At 47.1% G+C, this 24028-nt stretch overlaps 1 protein-coding gene across 3 annotated transcripts in view; it reads right to left on the bottom strand.

Annotated features, from left to right (window-relative positions):
- LOC122798492 (synaptotagmin binding cytoplasmic RNA interacting protein) overlaps positions 1 to 24028 on the bottom strand; it is a 1585553-nt gene that overhangs the window by 148603 nt on the left and 1412922 nt on the right. The window lies entirely within an intron of this gene.

Below are 24028 nucleotides of genomic sequence, written 5' to 3'. Positions count from 1 at the left end.
CTACGTGGGGGTCTTAAATTCTTTGCCCCTCTAAGAAATTGCTTAAACAAAGGATGAGAAAACAAAGGTGGGACAGTCATAATGTGCCGAAATCGCTGCAGCATGAACCTTAATAGAAGAGAAGGACAAACCTTTGTCCAGTAACTCAGCAAGATATTGAAGGGCCACACTTAAATTAGGTTTAGAAACATCAAATTCCTTTGCTGCACACCAAAATAAAAATCTCTTCCATTTATCTGCGTACACTTTCCTTGTACTAGGCCTTCTGGCCTCCAAAATAACATTCAAAACTTGCTGTGGCAGCTGACACCCTCCAGGGTTTAAAACAGAATATGCCAGGCTGTCAGGTGAAGAGAGTGGAGCTTGACATTGAGTAAATGACCGTCTTCCTGAGACAGTAGGTGTGGACTCAAAGGCAGAGGCCATGGAGGTTCCCGTACCAGACTTCTCAGTAATGGGTACCAATGCTGTCGAGGCCAATCCGGAGCTATTAGAATCATCTGTGGCTTGTCCTGTCTGATCTTTAGGAGTACCTTTGGGAGGAGAGGCAGAGGTGGAAAGGCATACACATGAAGCTTGCTCCAATTGAATGAAAGAGCATCCACTTTCCAAGCTGTGGGATGAAACCTTTTTGTGCAAAACTTTGGCAGCTGGTGGTTCAGTGGAGAAGCGAACAGATCTATGTCTGGAGTTCCCCATAACACTGTCAATTTCTGAAATACATGAGGATCCAATTTCCACTCGTGGGGATCCATAATTCTTCTGCTTAACACATCTGCTAAGGAGTTCTGTGCTCCCGGCAGAAACCTTGCTTGAAGATTCAGCTGTAAACTGAGAGCAGTCTCCCACAAAATCATTGCTTGTCTGCATAGAGGATAAGAATGTGTTCCCCCTTGCTTGTTGATGTACCACATGACAGTTGTGTTGTCTGTTAGAACCAACACCTGCCCTGGAAGGAGTAAGTCTTTGAAAGCTATTAATGCAAATTGTCCTGCTAACATCTCCTTCAAGTTGATATGTAGATGTTGAAGTCTGGCAGGCCACGTGTCTTGTACCCATTTTCCATTTAGATGAGCTCCCCAAGCATTGTCTGAGGCATCTGTCGTAAGAATCTGACTCGCCTCTGGCCGGGTCACAGAGAGTCCCTTGTTTAGGTGACATTCCTGAGCCCACCACAAAAATTCCTTTTGAATGCAAGGTATTATTTGAATGACAGTGTCCATATCCTGGCAGTGCTGTGTCCATACATTTTTGAGATACCATTGTAGCTTCCTCATATGCAGTTTGGCATTGGGAAGCACCAGAATACAAGATGCCATGAACCCCAAGGCTTGAAGGACTGTCCTTGCAGTCAGCCTGGACTGATGAGACAATTGACGGAAGTACCAAGAAAGATTCTTTTGTTTGTCCGGGGTCAAAAAGGCCATCTGGGATGCTGTATTCAGTCTCACACCCAGAAAGCACATGTCCTGAGAGGGTACTAGACTGGACTTTATTTCGTTCACAGAATACCCCAGGCATCTTAGTACTGCTATCACATATTGTAAATGATGAAGAAGTTCGTCCTTTCCTTGGGCCAGAATCAGGCAATCGTCCAAATAAGGACAGATCTGTATACCTCTTAGCCTGAAGAAAGCTATCACTGGAGCCAGAACTTTCGTGAACACTCTGGGCGCAGTAGATAAGCCAAAGGGCAATGCAGAGAACTGATAATGAGAAGTCCCAGCTCGAAAACGTAGATACTTCCTGCAGCTTAGCCTGATAGGAACATGAAGGTAAGCTTCCTTGAGATCCAGAGTCACCATCCAGTGGTCTTTGCCCAGTAGAGGTAAAAGCTGTTGTAATGTCAACATTTTGAACTTGGGAATGTCCAAATAAGTGTTGAGGATAGATAGATCTAAAATTGGTCTCCACGTGTTCCCCTTCTTTGGTACTAGGAACAGGCGAGAATAAAATCCTAGGCCCACTTCTGACAGAGGGACCGGTTGTATGGCTCCTATTTGAAGCAACAGAGAAATTTGTTTTTGAGCTTCTAGTCTTTGCTGAGGAGGAACGTCCGGCATGCCTTTGAAAGGAGGCAAGGTATGGAAATAAAACCTGTAACCTTGGTGTATGATATCCAATACCCATCTGTCTTGGGTAACCAGACTCCAATTTTCCTTGAAGAGTGCCAACCTTCCTCCCAAAGGTGCTGCCAGGCAAGAAGGATCTGGCAGCTGAAAAGGTAGGTCATTGGGCCTGTTTACGAAAGGACTGGCCCCTGCCCTCACCGAAGATTGTGCAGCTGAACTCCTAGTTCTAGGCCTGAAGAAGCTCTGAGCTCTGCCTCTACCACGTCTAGATCTACCCCTAGACTGATCATAAGAAGGGTACGTCCACCCCTTAGCAGGCCAATTCCTACTAAATTTCGGAGGCGGAACTTGCAAAAAATCTTTAACAGTCTGCATAGACTTAGCTTTGTCTTCCATTTTCTTCAAGACTGACTCCACAGGTGCACCAAACAACACATCAGACTGTAAAGGAGCATCCAAAATCTTTGTCTTAACATGGTCAGATAAATTCTGATCCCTCAGCCAGGCGTGCCTGCGAAGAACTGACCCAGTGGCAGCCACCCTAGACGAGGCCTGTACAGCATCAAAACCACATTGTAACGAATGCTTGCCCACCTGTTCAGAGACATGTACCAAATCTTGTAATTCTTTACACTCAATACCTTCCGCCAGAGCATCTACCTTAGACTTCAATTGAGAAAGAAGATAATTTTGATATTTCAACATGTGAAACTGGCAATTCAAAGCCCTCATAGCTAAGGTGGAAGTAGTATAGATTTTCTTTCCCCATCTATCCAAAGCTCTGGCCTCTTTATCCGAAGGAACCGGATTTTTAACCACAGAGGCCTTAACACCCTTAGGTCCCTGACTAACAGTTTCTGGGTCCGCCCTAGGACTCTTATAAAGAAATTTATGAGCCTCAGGCACCCTGTAATACCTGTCCGGTTTAACAGGAGCAGGTGGCAAAGAATCAGGATTAAGTGAAGCCTCTGCAAACACATCTTCCACAACATCCAGAACAGGTGGTATAGCTAAAGGCCTATGCTGGGGCAAAAGCAAAAATTCCCTAAGCCTTTTCCTGGAATCCGAGAAGTCCTGACCTTCCCACTTAAAATGCTCCCTCATGGAATGGAGAGTCTCTGAAAAAGAAAAATCCTCTGGAGGAGAAGCAGAAGGAGTAGAATCATCTACATCAGAATCAGAATAAGGAGAATACTCCTGCAAGTCTTCAGCCGAAGACTCTGACACATCCGAAGCCTGCTCAAAACTCCCCAACTCTGGTTCAACCCTAGGCCTCTTATCAGGTGGGGGCAAAGAACCTCTAATCAATGTAATTAAATCTTCTGCCATCTTAAGCATTTGCTTCTTGGGCACAGATCCTGAAGAACTAGGAGTGACCCCAACAGAAGCTAAACCTGGCCTGCCTCTGGGAGAAGCCTTAGAAACAGAAGGAGAGGGCCTAACCACCCTAGGAAGAGAGGGGTGTACAGTAACCTGAGAAGCCCCTTCAGCTTGACCTGAGATTCCAGAGAAGCCTCCGGTGGAACCACCGGTTCCACTGACGCCTCTAAAGAACCGGCGTCCGGTTCGGACGACTCTTTTAGTCTGGGTTTAGCTGCTTTGTCTTTGCGCTTCTTCGAAGAAGCAGGCGGAGCATCCGACGGCATAGTATAATTGCACCGCTTCCCGAAGACCAACCTGGCACAATCTAACCTTCGCTTAATAGTGCGTTTATTGAACCTAGCACAAAAGCGACACCCAACAACGTCGTGCTCAGGTCCCAAACAAGGAATACACAAAATATGATAATCTCTATGCGGTATCTGTTTCCCACAAGAAATACAGTTATTCACTTTTTCTGACATCCGGTAAACCACTGAGGCAAGAAAAAACGAAAATATTCCCCAACGGGGTACTTAGCCAACTTTGACTCGGTCTGAAACTCCGAATTCGAAAAATTTCAGAAGCAGCGGCACTTGCAACGCTGCTTCTGCATCGGACCATGCGGCAAAAAAGACTGGGGATATGACGTCGGTCATGCGCATTTGTACCCTGACGTCCTGATGTCAGTCTAAAGCGCCTTGACCGACGTCAGCCTAATACATTGATATTCGGGCCGACCGAGGACAGCGGACTACCCAAGTGTAAGGACTGCAGCAATGTGAGATGAAGAACATCGTGGCTGGTTGAAATTGTTACGGTTAGTCTTTCCAGCAAAAGTTGAGGCCCCAAGCTACAGATGGAGTCTGCCAGAGTGGGCCAAGACGTAGAATGTCCTTCACAAACTGGCCACCTGCCAATCAGACTAAAATGGTTGACAGATGCACCTTTAAGGAAACATACTTTAAAAGTCAGCAAAGAAGAGCTTGGACAGGTAATACAGGGCCACTGGAACATATCCTCTTCATTACAGTGCAGGACCTTCCTTTGGCAGCAAAGTGAAAAACTTTTCTACTTTTATAAATATGACTTTTTAGTACTTGTACTTAATGTTATGAGGGAGGCCAGGAGACCATCTTTAGAATATTGGTGCCTAAAGGGGAGAAAGTGCAGTCATGTCCACTTACCATAAATGGAAATTTTCAAGTGTCTTCACTGATGCAGTAAAACTCACTGGGGACTCCTGCTACGGAAGCCCTTGGCTGGCCCAAATACCAGAGGATGACAGCTTTATACTTACATTCCATCTAAAACTGCTATTATAGAGTTTAAGAAAATTTCGGGAGAAAAAATTCACTTTCAACAGGGAATACTACTAGAGATGGGGACTGGAATTTGACTTGCAACAATGAGGATGTAAGCTAGGGGACCTACAAGGAAAAATATAACAAGAGGGTAAGCTTTATGAAGAAATTTGGTATGGAAGACACAAGTTCAGCAGTGGGAACCTAGAGTTTACATATTCCCCAATGTACAACTGGACTAGCCAGAACTTTTAGTTATGTACTTACCATAACTTCGGATGTATGGGATCCATCTCGCCTACATTCATAACTGATGGGTTCGGAGCCGATCCCTCGGCTCCTGCCACTATATAGTAGAACGAAGTCTCTAATTGGCTGGGCTACCCCTTATCCCAGAATGCACCACGCCTGCTTCCCCAGATCTTGTTTGTTCGCTTTTATATACCTACATCCAGGCACAGACACATACCAACAACCGTAACAAACTAAAGTCCTTCAAGAGAGAAACTTAGTAAATAGCAACATTTCCTCTAAATCCAATGGGAAGGGGGAAGGAGGGCGGGTATGTATGAATGTAGGCGAGATGGATCCCATACATCCGAAGTTATGGTAAGTACATAACTAAAAGATGTAATGGGATCCTATCTCGCCTACATTCATAACTGATGGGACAGCATCCCTAGCACCTAAATCCCGGGTGGCTCATGGGAAAACACTCCTGAGAACTGTGGAACCAAAGGAAGCTCTACCTCGAGAAGCCACATCTATCTTGTAATGAGAAATAAAGTGTGAGGAGAAGTCCAGGTAGCGGCCGCACAGACATCATCTATCGATAATTTGGAGTGGAATGCTAAAGAAAGTACAGTTTTGTACCTACCATAAATGTAGATGTCCGATAGATATGCAACTGCAGTCCTGACACATGGGTTGTCCTGCCTCAGGCAGCTCTTCGGTCGGCCGGATTCCAAAGTCTGGGTCCGGCGTCGGCTGATGTCGCCTCCTCCCCGAAGGCAGAGCGGCTGGGGTATAAAGGCATCAGACGACGCCATCTTCTTCAGTGTTTCTTGCCCCAGATGCCAGGTGCCCTCCAAGGAAGGCTAAAAATTGTGAATGGATAAACAAAAATCCAGACATGCACAACAGTAATAAACAGATACACAATAACAGATATCCCCAGCTTATAGAAAAAGGGGGGGGATGGACCCAAGGGAAAAAACAGAGGGGTAGGAGGGAGGGAAAACCTGACTGCAGTTGCATATCTATCAGACATCTACATTTATGGTAGGTACAAAACTGTACTAGGTCCTTCAAGAATGCAACTGCAGTCCTGACATATGGGTTGAATACCATAGCCAAGCTGGGGGTGGTAAGACTAGGCAAGAGATGGTGTAGCTAGAAGGCCCTGCAGGACTGCCGAAGCAAAGCCTGCTCGGGATCTGGAGTATAATGGCAGGTTGTAGTGTTTGGTAAATGTATGCACGGAGCTCCATGTAGCAGCTTCTAGAATATCTTTTGTAGCCACTCCTCTTAGAAAGGCTGTGGATGTGGCCATAGCTCTGGTGGAGTGTGGTCTAATATTAGCTGGCACACTTTTTCCATGGAAGGAGTAACAGAATCTGATGCGGTGTCCAATCCATTTTGAGATAGTTTGTTTGGTTACTGCCTTTCCTTGTGCCCCAGCAGCATAGGCTACAAACAGCTGGTCAGACTTCCTGGTAGACTTTGTTCTGTCCAAGTAGTAGCGTAGTTGTCTGTGAATGTCCAAAGTATGCAACAGCTTCTCCCCTTTGTTTTGAGGGTTAGGAAAGAAGGTAGGCAGGTGAATTGCTTGGTTTAGAGACACTCTGGATATCACCTTAGGCATGAAGGAAGGATTGGTCCTAAGGGAAACTCTGTCTTGATGAAATATGAGAAAAGGAGGAACTGCCATGAGGGCCTGAATCTCAGAGACTCTTCTTGCTGAGGTAACTGCCAACAGGAAAACCGTTTTCCAAGAGAGAAATTGCATTTCTGAAGATGCTGCTGGTTCAAAGGGAGGAAGAGTTAATTTTTCCAAGACGTAATTGAGGTCCCATGCAGGAATTGGTTGTTTCCTTGGAGGTTTGATATTCTTTATACCCCTTAAAAACTGTCTTAGCAAGGGATGCGAAAACACAGGTGGTTCACAGTTGTAATGTGCTGAGATAGCTGAAGCGTGGATCTTGATGGAAGAGTATGAGAGGCCATTGTGAAACATTTCTGCCAAGTATTCTAATATCTGAGGTATGCATCCTGGCCCTTGTTGACATTCCAGATGATGAATCTCTTCCATTTGGCCGAATAGGTTTTTCTGGTGGAAGGTCTGCGCGCCTCCAGCAAAATTTCCTGAACTGTTTTGGAGAGGGAGTCATGGAACTCTCCAAGCTGTCAGCTTTAAGGTTTGCAGGTTCTGATGAACAGTCTTGTACCTGTGTTGAGTCAGGAGCTGAGGCCATAGAGGCAAAGGCCACGGTTTGGTGTGAGTTATGCTCAGTAGCAGTGGATACCAGCATTGTCTTGGCCAGTCTGGAGCTATCAAGATTCCTCTTGGTTGTTCTGCCTTGATCTTCAGTAACACCTTGGTGAGTAAAGGTAGAGGAGGGAATGCATAAATTGTTAGGGCATTCCAGCTGAAGGAAAGAGCATCCATTCTCCAGGCTAGAGGATGGTGTGTCCTTGTGCAAAACCTTTCCAGATGATGATTGAGATGAGAAGCAAAGAGCTCTATGTCTGGTCTTCCCCATGTAGTTGTTATTTGTGAGAATATGCGTGGATGCAGCATCCATTCGTGTGGATCCAAGAAATTTCTGCTCAACCTGTCTGCCAGAACATTGTCCTTGCCCGGAACAAACTGGGATTGCAAGTAGATGTTCAGTTTCAGGGACTTTTCCCAAAGAGTCATTGCTAGTCTGCAGAGGGGGTAGGAATGAGTGCCCCCATGTTTGTTTATGTACCAAATGACAGTGGTGTTGTCTGTCCTTATTAGCAGATGACCTTGCTGAAGAGATTTTTCAAAGGCTTCTATTGCATGTATCACTGCCAACATCTTTTTTTGATTTATGTGCTGATGCATTTCCATGGGAGTCCATTGCCCATGAATGCATCTGCCGTCCATGTGCGCCCCCCATTCCTGGCCTGAGGCGTCTGTTGTAATAGTTTGACTTGTTTGAGCTTTGTTGAAAGGCATGCCTTCGTTTAAGTGGCTTGCTTGAGCCAACCACAAAAATTCCCTTTGCAGGCATGGTATGAGTGGTATTATGTCTTCCAGGTTGTGGCTGTGTTGAGACCACAAGCTTTTTAGGTACCATTGCAGTTTTCTCATGTGTAGCCTTGCCAGAGGGATGAGAAGAATGCAAGATGCCATGAACCCCAGTGCCTGCAGGGTTTTCCTTGCGGTCAGGTGGGTTAGTTTTGCTAGGCTTTTGAAGTAATCTGTTAAATGCTCTTGTTTCTCCTCTGTGAGGAAGGCCATTTGTAGCAGTGTGTTCAGCTTTGCTCCTAGAAAAGTAATCTCTTGGGATGGCAGTAGTCTTGATTTTTGAATGTTGAATGTTGACTGTGTATCCCAAAGCCTGCAGTAATTGAATGACATAATGCAAGTGTTTTGTCAAGGTTTGTTTGGTGTCTGCTTGCATGAGGCAGTTGTCCAGGTAAGGGTATATTTGTATCCCCTGGAGTCTGCAATGTGCCACTACTGATGCCAGGCATTTCGTGAATACTCTGGGCACAGTAGATAAGCCAAACGGCAATGCTGAGAATTGATAGTGCTCTGTTCCTGCAAGAAATCTGAGGTATCTTCTGCAACTGTGTCTGATAGGGACATGCAGGTATGCCTCCTTGAGGTCCAGAGTTACCAGCCAAGACCCCTTGCCCAGCATGGGAAGAAGTTGCTGTAACGTCAGCATCTTGAATTTTGGCACCATGAGAAAAGTATTTAGAACGGACAAGTCCAAAATAGGCCTCCATTGCTTTTCTTTTCTTGGAACAAGGAACAGTCTTGAGTAAAATCCCTGGCCTTGTTCCTGAGGAGGAACCTACTCTATTGCTTTTATTTGTAACAGCTTTGAGACTTCTCTGAGTGCCTCTGCCCTTTGATTTTGTGGCAGGTTTGGCATGCCTTGTCCTGTTGGTAAAGTATGGAAGTAGAACCTGTAACCTCTGTCTATAATGTCCAGAATCCAATTGTCTTTTAGTTATGTACTTACCATAACTTCAGATGTTTGGGATCCATCTCGCCTACATTCTGTACTGATGGGCTCGGAGCTGATCCCTCGGCTCCGACTCGGCACGCTTATGCTATAGAGCGAGGCCTCTTATTGGCTGAGCTATCTTTATCCCAGGATGCACCACCACTAATCCCCCAGATCTTGTTTGTCCGCATTCATGCACACATGCACCACTTGTTTATATAACATTGTTAGATGTTTCAAGATGAAAAGTACAGTTTTGTACCTACCATAAATGTAGATGTTCGAGGGTCCACATTGCTGCAGTCCTTACTATTGGGTAGTCCGCTGTCCAGTCGGCCCGAATACCAGAGTATATGGCTGACGTCGGTCAGGGCGCATTAGACTGACGTCAGTACGTCAGGGTACTAATGCGCATGACCGACGTCATATCCTCAGTCTTTTCTTGCCCCAGATGTCAGAAGACCCTAAAAAGACAAGGCTCAAAATACCTGCACCAAAAGTATGTACAATATATACAAAAATATATACAAAAATATCAACATATAACCTCACCTACACAACCACCCCTAAACACAGAGGGGAAGGAGGGAGGGTAAATTGGACTGCAGCAATGTGGACCCTCGAACATCTACATTTATGGTAGGTACAAAACTGTACTATGTTCTTCGTTCCACATTGCTGCAGTCCTTACTATTGGGTAGAATCCCAAAGCAGAGGTAAGGGAGGCTGGCAAATCATAAAGAAGTAGGAGCTGACAACATGCCTTGCAAAACAGCTGTGGCAAAACCAGCCCTAGACTTAGAGTAGATAGGAAGGTGATAATGCTTAGAGAAAGTATGCACTGAACTCCAAGTAGCTGCCTCCAAAATATCCTTAGTTGCCACCCCCCTTAGAAATGCTGTTGAAGTGGCAGTAGCCCTAGTGGAATGAGGCCTAATCCCAGCTGGAATCTCCTTGCCATGATGGGAATAACAAAATGCAATGCAAAACCCAATCCACCTAGAAATAGTTTGTTTTGACACAAGCTTGCCCTGAACTCAAAGCAAAAGAAACAAACAACTGCTGAGACTGCCTAAAATCCTTAGTCCTGCTTAAATAATAACGCAATTGCCTGTGTACATCTAAAGTGTGCAAAATCTTTTCCCCTTTATTTTGGGGTCTGCATAAAAAGTAGGCAAATGAATAGTTTGGTTTAAAGCCACACTAGAAACCACCTTAGGCATAAAGGAAGGATTAGTGCGTAATGATACCCTATCCTTATGGAAAATCAAAAGGGCTCTACTGCCATAAGGGCCTGCAACTCAGACACCCTTCTTGCAGAAGTAATAGCCAACAGAAAAGCAGTCTTCCTTGACAAGTATTTCAATTCAGCAGTAGCTGAGGCTCAAAGGTTGTAGAGTAAGTTTTCCAACACAAAATTGAGATCCCAAGCAGGAGTAGGAGCTCTACGGGGGTCTTATATTCTTTGCCCCTCTAAGAAACTGCTTGAACAAAGGATGCGAAAACAATGGTGGGTCACAATCATAGTGAGCTGAAATTGCTGCAGCATGAATCTTAATGGAAGAGAAGGACAAACCTTTGTCCAATAACTCAGTAAGATATTGAAGAGCCACACTCAAATTAGGCTCAGAAATCTCCAAATTCTTTGCTGTACACCAAAATAAAAATCTCTTCCATTTTTCTGCGTACACTTTCCTTGTACTAGGTCTTCTAGCTTCCATAATCACATTTAAAACTTGTTGAGGAAGTTGAGACCTGCTGTGTTTCAACACAGAATATGCCAGGCTGTTAGATGAAGAGAGTGAAGCTTGACATTGAGCAGATGACCGTCCTTCTGAGATAACAGATGAGGAATCAGAGGTAAAGGCCATGGAGGCTTCTTTACTAGACTCCGTAGTAGTGGGTACCAGTGTTGCGAGGCCAATCTGGAGCTATCAAAATCATCCTTGGCCTGTCTTGTCTGACCTTTAATAGTACCTTTGGAAGAAGAGGCAGAGGTGGAAAGGCATACACATGAAGGTTTTTCCAACTGAAAGACAGAGCATCCACTTTCCAAGCTGTGTGATGAAACCCCTTGGTGCAATACTTTGGCAGCTGGTGGTTTAGTGGAGAAGCGAACAGATCTATGTCTGGAGTTCCCCATGACACTGTCAATTTCTGAAATACATGAAGATCCAGTTTCCACTCGTGGGGATCCATGATTTGTCTGCTTAACACATCTGCTAAGGAGTTCTGTGCTCCTGGCAGAAACCTTGCCTGAAGAGTTAGTTGCAAGCTTAGCGCAGTCTCCCATAAAATCATTGCTTGCCTGCATAGAGGATAAGAATGTGTTCCCCTTGCTTGTTGATGTACCACATGACAGTTGTGTTGTCTGTTAGAATCAACACCTGCCCTGGAAGAAGTAACTCCTTGAAAGCCATTAATGCAAACTGGACTGCTAACATCTCCTTCATGTTGATATGTAGATGCTGTAGTCTGGCAGGCCACTTGTCTTGTATCCACTTTCCATTTAGATGAGCTCCCCAAGCAATGTCCGAGGCATCTGTCGTTAAAATCTGACTTGCCTCTGGCCGGGTCACAGAGAGTCCCTTGTTTAGGTGACATTCCTGAGCCCACCACAAGAATTCTTTTTGAAGGCAAGGTATTATTTGAATGACAGTGTCCAAATCCTGGCAGTGCTGTGTCCATACATTTTTGAGATACCATTGTAGCTTCCTCATATGGAGTTTGGCATTGGGAAGCACCAGAATACAAGATGCCATGAACCCTAATGCTTGAAGGACTGTCCTTGCAGTCAGCACGGACTGATGAGATAGTTGTTGGAAGTAAAGTGACAGACTCTTTTGTTTGTCCGGGGTTAAAAGGCCATCTGGGCTGCTGTATTCAGTCTCACACCCAGAAAGCACATGTCTTGAGAGGGTACTAGACTGGACTTTATTTCGTTCACAGAATACCCTAGGCATCTTAGCACTGCTATAACATATTCCAGATGCTGTAGAAGGTCTTCCTTTTCTTGAGCCAGAATCAGGCAGTCGTCCAAGTAAGGATAGATTTGAATTCCTTGAAGCCTGAAGTAAGCTATCACTGGAGCCAGAACCTTTGTGAATACTCTGGGCAGTGGATAAGCCAAAGGGCAATGCAGAGAACTGATAATGAGAATTTCCAGCTCGAAACCGCAGATACTTCCTGCAACTTAGCCTTATAGGCACATGAAGGTAAGCTTCCTTGAGATCTAAAGTTACCATCCAGTGATCTTTGCCCAGCAGAGGTAAAAGCTGTTGTAACGTCAACATCTTGAACTTGGGAATGTCCAGAAAAGTGTTGAGGAGAGATAAATCCAAAATTGGTCTCCACGTGTTCCCCTTCTTTGGTACTAGGAACAGGCGAGAATAAAATCCTAGGCCCCTTTCTGATACAGGGACTGGCTGAATGGCCCCCATCTGGAGTAACTGAAAAACTTGCTTGTGAGCCTCTTTTCTTTGTGGAGGAGGAACGTCTGGCATGCGTTTGAAAGGGGGCAGTGTATGGAAATAAAATCTGTAACCGTGGTGAATGATATCCAACACCCATTTGTCTTGAGTAATTAAATCCCAATTTTCTTTGAAAAGAGACAGTCTTCCTCCCAAAGGAGCTGCCAGACGAGAATCTACTGGCAGCTGAAAAGACAGGTCATTGGGTCTGTTTACGAAAGGACTGACCCCTGCCCTCACCAGAAGTCTGAGCAGGTGAACTCCCCGTTCTAGGCCTAAAAGAACCTTGAGCCCTGCCTCTACCACGTCTAGACCTACCCCTAGACTGGGAATCATAAGCAGGATATGTCCACCCCTTAGCAGGCCAATTTCTACTAAACTTCGGTGGCTGCACCTGCAAAAAATCTTTAACAGTTTGCATAGACTTAGCTTTGTCCTCCATTTTCTTTAAAACTGCTTCCACAGGCGATCCAAACAACACATCAGACTGTAAAGGAGCATCCAAAATCCTTGTCTTAACATGCTCAGCTAAATTCTGATCCTTCAACCAGGCATGCCTGCGAAGAACAGAACTAGTAGCAGCCACCCTCGAGGAGGCCTGTACAGCATCAAAACCACATTGCAAAGAATGCTTACCCACTTGCTCAGACACATGAACCAAGTCCAGCAACTCTTTACACTCAATACCTTCCGCCAAAGCATCCACCTTAGATTTTAATTGTGAAAGGAGATAATTCTGATATTTTAGCATGTGAAACTGACAATTCAACGCTCTCATGGCTAAAGTGGAAGAAGTATACACTTTCTTTCCCCACCTATCCAAGGCCCTTGCCTCTTTATCAGTGGGAACAGGATTTTTAACCACAGAAGCCTTAACACCTTTAGGCCCTTGAGAAATAGTTTCTGGGTCTGCCCTAGGACTCTTAAACAAATACTTATGAGCTTGGGCACCCTATAATACCTATCAGGCTTAACAGGAGCAGGAGGCAAAGAGTCAGGATTCAGGGAAGCCTCTGCAAAACATCTTCCACCACATTCAACACAGGAGGAATAGCTAAGGGCCTATGCTGGGGCAAAAACAAGAATTCCCTAAGCCTTTTCCTGGAATCAGAGTAATCCTGGCCTTCCCATTTAAAGTGCTCCCTCATGGAATGCAGAGTCTCTGAAAATGAGAAATCCTCAGGAGGAGAAGCTGTAGGAGTGGAATCATCCACATCAGAATCAGAATAAGTAGGATACTCCTGCAAGTCTTCCGCAGAAGACTCTGAAGCCTCTGAACACTGTTCAAAACTATCAAACTCCGGTTCCACCCTAGGCCTCTTTATCAGGCGGGGGCATAGAACCTCTAATCATAGTAATCAAATCTTCTGCCATTTTTAGCATATGTTTCTTAGGTACAGAACCCGAAATGCTAGGAGAAGCCCCCACTGAAACTGAACTAGGCCTACCTCTCAAAGAAGTTTTGGCAACAGAAGGAGAGGCTCTAACTACCTTGGGAAGAGAGGGAAGAACAGTTACCTGAGAAGCCCCCTCAGCCTGGCCTACCTCCTGAGAGGGTACATCCTGTAACAGTAAAGTTTCTGCCTGAGACTCCATAGAAACTCCTGGCAAAACCTCTGGCTCCACTGAGCCTCCTAAAGAACCGACGTCCGGGACTGCCGGTTCATCAACCCTAGGCTTCGCTGTTTTGTCCTTGCGCTTCTTGGACAAAGCGGGCGTCGGAGCATCAGACGGCATTTTATAATTGCAACGCTTCCCAAACACTAACCTGGCACAGTCTAACCTCCTCTTAATAGTGCGTTTGTTAAACCTAGCACAAGAGCGGCAACCAACAACGTCGTGCTCAGGCCCTAAACAAGGTATACACAATGTATGGTAATCCCTATGAGGTATCTGTTTCCCACAAGAAATACAGTTATTCACTTTTTCTGACATCCGGTTAAATACTGAGGCAAGAAAAAACCAAAATGTTCCCCAACGGGTACTTAGCCAACTCTGATTCGGTCTGAAACTCCGGTTTGAAATATTTCAAACGCCAACCTGCACTCGCAAAACTGCTTCTGCATCGGACCATGCGGCAAAAGACTGAGGATATGGCGTCGGTCATGCGCATTAGTACCCTGGCGTACTGGCGTCAGTCTAATGCGCCTGACCGACGTCAGCCATATACTCTGGTATTCGGGCCGACTGGACAGCGGACTACCCAATAGTAAGGACTGCAGCAATGTGGAACGAAGAACATCAACAGGATTGGGCCTTCTGATATCCTCTGATCTCCAAGGAAGGGGGAAGGAGGGTGGGTTATTAGGAATGTAGGCGAGATGGATCCCAAACATCTGAAGTTATGGTAAGTACATAACTAAAAGATGTTACGTGATCCTACCTTGCCTACATTCTGTACTGATGGGACAGCGTCCCTAGCACCTAAATCCTGGGTGGCTCATTGGAAAACACTCCTGAGCACTGTGGAACCAAATGAAGCTCGTCCTCTAGATGCCACATCCAATTTGTAGTGGGAAATGAAAGTGTGCGGGGAAGACCATGTAGCCGCAGCACAAATGTCACTAATGGCAAGCTTAGAATGAAATGCTACCTTAGTAGCCATAGCCCTTGTAGAATGAGCTATGACAGAGGTGGTAAGCTCTTTGTTAGAATAAGAATAAGCTTGAGTAATACAGTCCCTGATCCATTTGGCAATAGTGACCTTTGTGACAGCTTTTCCCAATTTATTGTCTGCAAAGGATACAAACAACTGATCTGTTTTCCTTGTTTGTTTGGTCCTGTCTAAATAAAAACGCAACTGCCTGTGTACATCTAATGTGTGGAATATGAATTCCGCTTTGTTAGAATATTTTGGAAAAAAGACTGGAAGTTCTAACTATTGTTGTAGGCAGAAACTGGAACAAACTTTAGGGACAAAGGAAGGATTTGGCCTGAGAGATACTCTGTCTTTGTGAAAAACCAAGTACGGGGGTTTTACAGACAAAGCTTGAAGCTCTGAAACTCTTCTGGCAGAAGTAATCGCCACCAGAAAAGCAGTCTTCCACGATAGAAATTTTAGATCACATGTAGCTGCCGGTTCGAAGGGGGAGGAAGTTAAGGCGCGTAACACCACTTCGAGATCCCATGGAGGAGCAGGATGAGAAATCGGAGGTCTTAATAGAGCAGCACCTTTCAAGAAGGTCTTACACAATCTGTTGCTCATTAAAGGTGGGTTTATGGATTCGTGAAAATTGGAAATCGCTGCCAATTGGACCTTGATGGTAGAGACTGAAGAGCTTGATTGAAAAGAGAAGTTAAAAATTTTAGTACTTCTGCCACGGGAATAGAGATGGGGTCCAGGCCCAGGAGTTGAGATGGGGTCCAGGCCCCGGAGTTGAGCCCAAATAGCAAATCTTTTCCATTTGCTAGAATACCGTTTCTTTGTAGCAGACTTATGGGCCGAAGATAATATGTGTACAACCTCTGGATCCAATGTAGGATTCCTGACTATAGTCGGAAGAGGAGGAGCCAAGCAGTCAATTTTAAGGTGTGCAGGGACTGGTGGAATAGTCCCGACTGATGAACCAAAAGATCTGGGATCTGATCCAGGAACCATGGACCTTCCAGAGCATATTTCCGAAGGTAGGGAAACCATACTTGATGAGGCCAGTAAGGAGCAATTAAGATCATTTTGCTCCCCAAAAGAGATGCCTTTTGAATCACCCTGGGAAGTAGAGGAACTGGAGGGAAGGCATAAAGCAAGCCGGTGGGCCAAGGACGGACTAGTGCGTCCATGGGGCTCTTCCCCGGAGCTGGGGTTAGAGAGAAGAATTCTTTGCACTTCGCATTCAGAGGAGTCGCGAAGAGGTCGCAACACGGAACTCCCTATTTGCTGAAAATCTGACTTGCAACTGTCATATTCAGAGACCATTCGTGAGGAGAGAGGATGGTTCTGCTCAATCTGTCGGCTATCACACTGGACTTGCCCGGTATGTGAGTAGCCATTAGAAAGCGTTTGGTCGAGACTGCCTATTCCCAAACTCTCATGGCTTCTCTGCAAAGAGGATAGGATCTGGTCCCTCCCTGTTTGTTCAGGTACCAGACAACTGACATGTTGTCTGAGTGAACAGCAATTACGCCCTGAGGGAGATACTCGTGAAGGGCTTGAAAGGACAGAAGTACTGCCCTCATTTCTAGGATGTTGATATGAAGTAGGGTCTCTTCCGGGTGCCATCTGACTTGGACTGACCTGCCCAGGGAATGTCCCCCCCCACCCCATCTGGGAGGCGTCCGTGGTCAAAGTGGCCGCAGGAGGAGGTAGAACAAAGGGTCGACCCTGATCCACATTGGAGGGCACTAGCCAGCAGCGAAGGTCCCGTTTGCAAGATTCCGTGATCCATATGAGGTGACTGAGAGGGAGTTCCTGAAAGGACCACTGAGCTGAAAGGAGCCACTGGAGAATTCTCATGTGCAACCTTGCCAAGGGGACTAGAAGAACCGAGGCGGACATGGATCCTAATAGCTGCAGGACCATTCTGGCTGGGGCTTTGGACCTGGGAAGTAAGGCTCGAACTTGAGTCTGTATGGTTTTTATTCTGTCTGTAGGTAGATAGACCCGCATTTGGTTTGAGTCTATCTCTACCCCTATGAATCTTATTCGTTGAGATGGCAGCAACACAGACTTTGGCCAATTGAAGGTAATTCCAAGGGAATTGCCCAGTGATATCGTGGCTTGTAGGCTCCGCAGTAGTAGATGTTTGGAGGCGGCAGTTAGGAGTCAGTCGTCTAGATACGGAAACACCTGGAATCCTAGACTTCTCAGGTGAGCAGTCACGACTGCCAAGCACTTGGTGAACACCCTGGGGGCTGTGGTTGAGACCAAAGGGCAGCGCGCGGAACTGAAAATGACTGCCTCCTAGGCTGAAGCGCAGATGTCTCCTGGATGCTTGATGTACCATGATATGGTAATAAGCGTCCATGAGATCTATGGAGCACATCCAAACATCCTTCTCCAGCAATGGGAGAATGGTCTGTAAAGTGACCATTCGGAACTTGGACTTTCTGACTGAACGGTTTAGGATGCTGAGGTCCAAAATGGGCCTCAAGTCCCCGGTCTTTTTTGGCACCAAAAAGAATCTTGAGTAAGTCCCTAATCCGATCTGGTCTGCGGGGACCGGTTGGATGACTCCTTTTTGCAGCAGCTTTGAAACTTCTGAGGCTGCAGTATCCCGTTGACTGGGTGGCGGGTCCGGGATTTTTTTGGACTGAGGGGGGGAATGAGAGAATGGGATGGTGTAACCTCCGGCGATAATTCGAAGCACCCATCGGTCCTGAGTGATACCCCCCCCAGGCTTTTAGGTGCTTCGAGAAACGACCCCCGACTGGCTCCGGAGCTGCACAGTCGGGCAATCCCTCAGGGACTGTGAAAGGCTGAAGAGCCACAAAAGGACTCGATCTCCAGTGTTGCGAGGGCCTCTGCCGCCTCTGGGACGGCGCCTCGGAAGAATTTCCCCTCCCTGCCTCTGGAAGGGGAATCCTCCGCTGAGAGGGTAAGGCTTCTGAGATCTGAACCACATTTTCCCTCCTCTTTTAGCCTTGGGATAAGGCTGAGGGAGTGGAAAATCGTGCTCACGACAGTCAGAGTCTTACCCTCCTGTTCACAGCGGGTCAGTGTGTCCTTTACCTTGGGTCCAAACAGGGAGGACCCATCAAAGGGGGCGTCGGCAAAGGAAGACTTAAAGGCCTCCGCGAAATGACACAGGCGGAGCTAGGCTTGTCTCGGTAGAGCAATGCCTGTACCCGCCGCACTACTCGCCCCTTCGGCCGCATAAGAAATGAGCCTCATGGACGAGTTTGAGATGGAAGACATTGAAGCCAGCTGAGAGCCAACCGTCTGGGCCAGCTCCTCAGGCAGGTTACCCAAGAGGGTATCGGATAGCTCTTTAATCAGATCCCTCTGAAATCAAGTAAAGTGCGTAAGGTAGTTCAAGGACCTCAATGTAAAGGCCGCTGAACTCAGGGTGCGGTTTCCGTACCGATCCATGCTCCTAGACTCCTTATTAGGAGGATGGACGGACGTCGAAGCCTCTGCTACATCTTGCTGGGTAGCAGATGCCACCACCAAAGCATCTACAGCCACACCTTTAGTTAGAAACTCTTTTTCAGGGGGTAACGAGTAGAACTTATTCGGACGAGCAGGCACCGGTTCCACAGAGTCTGGGTGTTCCCACGCCCTTGACAGATCAAATCCAAGAGCTCATCGAAGGGCGGAGACACCCAGGAGGCGGAGGGCTGAGCCCCGAAGGCCTTCAGGAACACAGACGACTCATCAGCAGAAGGAGGTTTGGACTGCCAGCCGCCTCGTTGTTTTAGGGTTTCCAGGATGTATGCAAAGGAGACATCATCCGAGGACGACTTAGGGGACCCCTCTGGCATCATCGAGATCAGTGTCTGATGTGAGAGACTCATTAGGGGAGTCAACGTGCTTCCTCTTGCTCGATCTCTTCCTGGGGGGTTCTTCCGAAGAAGCTTCAGAAGGACCTCCAGGAGGGGGAGAAACCCCAGTGGGGGTAACCTCAGGCCCCGGGGCTCCGCTGTCTAAGGACAGGGGGACTGCCAAAGACCCAGTCTCGGTATGCAGGGAAGGAGCTGGGGAGACCGTGGAGGTAGCCAAGAAAGATTTGGCTAACGCACTCCTCATAGCCCTGAAGGCGGGACCACCAGAATCCTGGGAGGGTACATCCTGTAACAGTAAAGTTTCTGCCTGAGACTCCATAGAAACTCCTGGCAAAACCTCTGGCTCCACTGAGCCTCCTAAAGAACCGACGTCCGACTGCCGGTTCATCAACCCTAGGCTTCGCTGTTTTGTCCTTGCGCTTCTTGGACAAAGCGGGCGTCGGAGCATCAGACGGCATTTTATAATTGCAACGCTTCCCAAACACTAACCTGGCACAGTCTAACCTCCTCTTAATAGTGCGTTTGTTAAACCTAGCACAAGAGCGGCAACCAACAACGTCGTGCTCAGGCCCTAAACAAGGTATACACAATGTATGGTAATCCCTATGAGGTATCTGTTTCCCACAAGAAATACAGTTATTCACTTTTTCTGACATCCGTTAAATACTGAGGCAAGAAAACCAAAATGTTCTAACGGGTACTTAGCCAACTCTGATTCGGTCTGAAACTCCGGTTTCGGAAATATTTCAGAACGCCAACCTGCACTCGCAAAACTGCTTCTGCATCGGACCATGCGGCAAAAAAGACTGAGGATATGACGTCGGTCATGCGCATTAGTACCCTGACGTACTGACGTCAGTCTAATGCGCCCTGACCGACGTCAGCCATATACTCTGGTATTCGGGCCGACTGGACAGCGGACTACCCAATAGTAAGGACTGCAGCAATGTGGAACGAAGAACATCAACAGGATTCGGGCCTTCTGATATCCTCTGATCTCCAAGGAAGGGGGAAGGAGGGTGGGTTATTAGGAATGTAGGCGAGATGGATCCCAAACATCTGAAGTTATGGTAAGTACATAACTAAAAGATGTTACGTGATCCTACCTTGCCTACATTCTGTACTGATGGGACAGCGTCCCTAGCACCTAAATCCTGGGTGGCTCATTGGAAAACACTCCTGAGCACTGTGGAACCAAATGAAGCTCGTCCTCTAGATGCCACATCCAATTTGTAGTGGGAAATGAAAGTGTGCGGGGAAGACCATGTAGCCGCAGCACAAATGTCACTAATGGCAAGCTTAGAATGAAATGCTACCTTAGTAGCCATAGCCCTTGTAGAATGAGCTATGACAGAGGTGGTAAGCTCTTTGTTAGAATAAGAATAAGCTTGAGTAATACAGTCCCTGATCCATTTGGCAATAGTGACCTTTGTGACAGCTTTTCCCAATTTATTGTCTGCAAAGGATACAAACAACTGATCTGTTTTCCTTGTTTGTTTGGTCCTGTCTAAATAAAAACGAACTGCCTGTGTACATCTAATGTGTGGAATATGAATTCCGCTTTGTTAGAATATTTTGGAAAAAAGACTGGAAGTTCTAACTATTGTTGTAGGCAGAAACTGGAACAAACTTTAGGGACAAAGGAAGGATTTGGCCTGAGAGATACTCTGTCTTTGTGAAAACCAAGTACGGGGTTTTACAGACAAAGCTTGAAGCTCTGAAACTCTTCTGGCAGAAGTAATCGCCACCAGAAAAGCAGTCTTCCACGATAGAAATTTTAGATCACATGTAGCTGCCGGTTCGAAGGGGGAGGAAGTTAAGGCGCGTAACACCACTTCGAGATCCCATGGAGGAGCAGGATGAGAAATCGGAGGTCTTAATAGAGCAGCACCTTTCAAGAAGGTCTTACACAATCTGTTGCTCATTAAAGGTGGGTTTATGGATTCGTGAAAATTGGAAATCGCTGCCAATTGGACCTTGATGGTAGAGACTGAAGAGCTTGATTGAAAAGAGAAGTTAAAAATTTTAGTACTTCTGCCACGGGAATAGAGATGGGGTCCAGGCCCAGGAGTTGAGATGGGGTCCAGGCCCCGAGTTGAGCCCAAATAGCAAATCTTTTCCATTTGCTAGAATACCGCTTTGTAGCAGACTTATGGGCCGAAGATAATATGTGTACAACCTCTGGATCCAATGTAGGATTCCTGACTATAGTCGGAAGAGGAGGAGCCAAGCAGTCAATTTTAAGGTGTGCAGGGACTGGTGGAATAGTCCCGACTGATGAACCAAAAGATCTGGGATCTGATCCAGGAACCATGGACCTTCCAGAGCATATTTCCGAAGGTAGGGAAACCATACTTGATGAGGCCAGTAAGGAGCAATTAAGATCATTTTGCTCCCCAAAAGAGATGCCTTTTGAATCACCCTGGGAAGTAGAGGAACTGGAGGGAAGGCATAAAGCAAGCCGGTGGGCCAAGGACGGACTAGTGCGTCCATGGGGCTCTTCCCCGGAGCTGGGGTTAGAGAGAAGAATTCTTTGCACTTCGCATTCAGAGGAGTCGCGAAGAGGTCGCAACACGGAACTCCCTATTTGCTGAAAATCTGACTTGCAACTGTCATATTCAGAGACCATTCGTGAGGAGAGAGGATGGTTCTGCTCAATCTGTCGGCTATCACACTGGACTTGCCCGGTATGTGAGTAGCCATTAGAAAGCGTTTGGTCGAGACTGCCTATTCCCAAACTCTCATGGCTTCTCTGCAAAGAGGATAGGATCTGGTCCCTCCCTGTTTGTTCAGGTACCAGACAACTGACATGTTGTCTGAGTGAACAGCAATTACGCCCTGAGGGAGATACTCGTGAAGGGCTTGAAAGGACAGAAGTACTGCCCTCATTTCTAGGATGTTGATATGAAGTAGGGTCTCTTCCGGGTGCCATCTGACTTGGACTGACCTGCCCAGGGAATGTCCCCCCCCACCCCATCTGGGAGGCGTCCGTGGTCAAAGTGGCCGCAGGAGGAGGTAGAACAAAGGGTCGACCCTGATCCACATTGGAGGGCACTAGCCAGCAGCGAAGGTCCCGTTTGCAAGATTCCGTGATCCATATGAGGTGACTGAGAGGGAGTTCCTGAAAGGACCACTGAGCTGAAAGGAGCCACTGGAGAATTCTCATGTGCAACCTTGCCAAGGGGACTAGAAGAACCGGCGGACATGGATCCTAATAGCTGCAGGACCATTCTGGCTGGGGCTTTGGACCTGGGAAGTAAGGCTCGAACTTGAGTCTGTATGGTTTTTATTCTGTCTGTAGGTAGATAGACCCGCATTTGGTTTGAGTCTATCTCTTCCCCTATATATCTTATTCGTTGAGATGGCAGCAACACAGACTTTGGCCAATTGAAGGTAATTCCAAGGGAATTGCCCAGTGATATCGTGGCTTGTAGGCTGCAGTAGTAGATGTTTGGAGGCTGCAGTTAGGAGTCAGTCGTCTAGATGGAAACACCTGGAATCCTAGACTTCTCAGGTGAGCAGTCACGACTGCCAAGCACTTGGTGAACACCCTGGGGGCTGTGGTTGAGACCAAAGGGCAGCGCGCGGAACTGAAAATGACTGCCTCCTAGGCTGAAGCGCAGATGTCTCCTGGATGCTTGATGTACCATGATATGGTAATAAGCGTCCATGAGATCTATGGAGCACATCCAAACATCCTTCTCCAGCAATGGGAGAATGGTCTGTAAAGTGACCATTCGGAACTTGGACTTTCTGACTGAACGGTTTAGGATGCTGAGGTCCAAAATGGGCCTCAAGTCCCCGGTCTTTTTGGCACCAAAAGAATCTTGAGTAAGTCCCTAATCCGATCTGGTCTGGGGACCGGGTTGATGACTCCTTTGCAGCAGCTTTGAAACTTCTGAGGCTGCAGTATCCCGTTGACTGGGTGGCGGGTCCGGGATTTTTTTGGACTGAGGGGGGGAATGAGAGAATGGGATGGTGTAACCTCCGGCGATAATTCGAAGCACCCATCGGTCCTGAGTGATACCCCCCCCAGGCTTTTAGGTGCTTCGAGAAACGACCCCCGACTGGCTCCGGAGCTGCACAGTCGGGCAATCCCTCAGGGACTGTGAAAGGCTGAAGAGCCACAAAAGGACTCGCGATCTCCAGTGTTGCGAGGGCCTCTGCCGCCTCTGGGACGGCGCCTTCCGGAAGAATTTCCCCCTCCCCTGCCTCTGGAAGGGAATCCTCCGCTGAGAGGGGTAAGGCTTCTGAGATCTACGGAACCACATTTTCCCTCCTCTTTAGCCTTGGGATAAGGCCGAAGGGAGTGGAAAATCGTGCCCCCTGGCAGTCAGAGTCTTACCCTCCTGTTCACAGCGGTCAGTGTGTCCTTTACCTTGGGTCCAAACAGGGAGGACCCATCAAAGGGCGCGGCAAAGGAAGACTTAAAGGCCTCCGCGAAATGACACAGGCGGAGCTAGGCTTGTCTCGTAGAGCAATGCCTGTACTGCCAAGATTACTCGCCTTCGCCGCATAAGAAATGAGCCTCATGGACGAGTTTGAGATGGAAGACATTGAAGCCAGCTGAGAGCCAACCGTCTGGGCCAGCTCCTCAGGCAGGTTACCCAAGAGGGTATCGGATAGCTCTTTAATCAGATCCCTCTGAAATCAAGTAAAGTGCGTAAGGTAGTTCAAGGACCTCAATGTAAAGGCCGCTGAACTCAGGGTGCGGTTTCCGTACCGATCCATGCTCCTAGACTCCTTATTAGGAGGATGGACGGACGTCGAAGCCTCTGCTACATCTTGCTGGGTAGCAGATGCCACCACCAAAGCATCTACAGCCACACCTTTAGTTAGAAACTCTTTTTCAGGGGGTAACGAGTAGAACTTATTCGGACGAGCAGGCACCGGTTCCACAGAGTCTGGGTGTTCCCACGCCCTTCGACAGATCAAATCCAAGAGCTCATCGAAGGGCGGAGACACCCAGGAGGCGGAGGGCTGAGCCCCGAAGGCCTTCAGGAACACAGACGACTCATCAGCAGAAGGAGGTTTGGACTGCCAGCCGCCTCGTTGTTTTAGGGTTTCCAGGATGTATGCAAAGGAGACATCATCCGAGGACGACTTAGGGGACCCCTCTGGCATCATCGAGATCAGTGTCTGATGTGAGAGACTCATTAGGGGAGTCAACGTGCTTC

The sequence above is a fragment of the Protopterus annectens genome, chromosome 1.part0, assembly GCF_019279795.1.
Source record: "Protopterus annectens isolate FY-2018-M chromosome 1.part0, PAN1.0, whole genome shotgun sequence".
Taxonomy (NCBI): Eukaryota; Metazoa; Chordata; order Ceratodontiformes; family Protopteridae; genus Protopterus; species Protopterus annectens.
Note: the sequence above shows the minus strand (reverse complement) of the source record. Positions and strands in the feature narration are given on the sequence as shown.